Genomic DNA, 1,610 nt, shown 5'->3' on the forward strand with positions numbered 1-1,610 from the left:
GGCGGGGGGGGTGGGGGAGGGGCCCTAGAGGCCCAAGGTGCCCCCGATGGAGGAGGCCAGGACCACGCCCAGCACCACGCAGCAGATGATGATCATGATCTTCTTCTGCCGGCGCCCGCGCGGCGTTTCGGGAGATTTGGGGGAATTTTGGGGGATTTCGGGGGATTTTGGGGAATTTTGGGGGATTTCGGGAGGTTTTTTGTGAATTCCGGTGGAGGTTGGTGGATGTCGGTGAATTTCGGGCGGATTTTGGGCCGTTTTTGGTGGGTTTGGGTGGATTTCGGTGAATTTTTGGTGGATTTCGGTGAATTTTGATGGGTTTTGATAGATTTGGGTGGATTTCGTTAATTTTTGGTGGATTTTGGTGGAATTTGGGTGGATTTTGATGGATTTCGGGTGGATTTTGGGAAATTTCAGGGGATTTTGGGAATTTTCAGGGGATTTTGGGAAATTTCAGGGGATTTCGGTGAATTTTTGGTGGATTTGGATGGATTTGAGTGGATTTCGGTGAATTTTGGGTAGATTTTGGCAGATTTCAGTGGATTTCGGTGAATTTTGGGTAGAATCCGGTGAATTTTGGGTAAATTTCAGTGGATTTTGATGGATTTTGGGTGAATTTTGATCAAGTTGGGTGAAATTTGGTGAATGTTTGATGGTTTTGATGAATTTTGGGTGCATTTTGGTGAATTTTGATGAATTTTTATGATTTTCGGTGAATTTTGGGTAGAATCCGGTGAATTTTGGGTAAATTTCAGTGGATTTTGATGAATTTTGGGTGAATTTTGATCAATTTGGGTGAAATTTGGTGAATGTTTGATGGTTTTGATGAATTTTGGGTGCATTTTGGTGAATTTTGATGAATTTTTATGATTTTCGGTGAATTTTGATAAATTTTTATGATTTTTGGTGAATTTTGATGAATTTCAGTGAATTTTGATGAATTTTTATGAATTTTGGTGAATTTTGATCAATTTGGGTGAAATTTGGTGAATTTTTGATGGTTTTGATGAATTTTGGGTGCATTTCGGTGAATTTTGATGAATTTTTATGAATTTCGGTGAATTTTGATGAATTTTGGGTGAATTTGGGTAAATTTTGGGACGTCCCGGCAGCGGGGGAGGGGAGAGAGGAGAGAAGAGCGGAGCGTTACCGACCCCTCCCCCACCCTGGCCAGGGCCACCTTCCTGGCGGCCACTTCGGGGGCTCGGCGGCCATTTTGAGATCTCGGCGGCCATTTTGAGATCATGGCGGCCATTTTGAATTCTTGGCTGCCATATTGAATTCTCGGCGGCCATATTGAATTCTCGGAGGTCATATTGAATTCTCGGCAGCCATATTGAATTCTTGGCCACCATATTGAATTCTTGGCGGCCATATTGAATTCTCGGCGGCCATATTGAATTCTCGGCGGCCATATTGAATTCTTGGCAGCCATATTGAATTCTCGGCAGCCATATTGAATTCTTGGTGGCCACACTGGGTTTGTGGTGGCCACACCCATTTCCAGTTGCCCCCAGTGACCACCAGTGGCCCCCACTGATCCCCAGTAGCCCCCAGTCCCTCCCAGTCAATCCCAGTAGCCCCGGTCACCCCCCAATTCCCTCCCAGTC

This window comes from Pyrgilauda ruficollis, unplaced genomic scaffold (assembly GCF_017590135.1).
Source record: "Pyrgilauda ruficollis isolate IOZ18807 unplaced genomic scaffold, ASM1759013v1 scaffold1092, whole genome shotgun sequence".
NCBI lineage: Eukaryota > Metazoa > Chordata > Aves > Passeriformes > Passeridae > Pyrgilauda > Pyrgilauda ruficollis.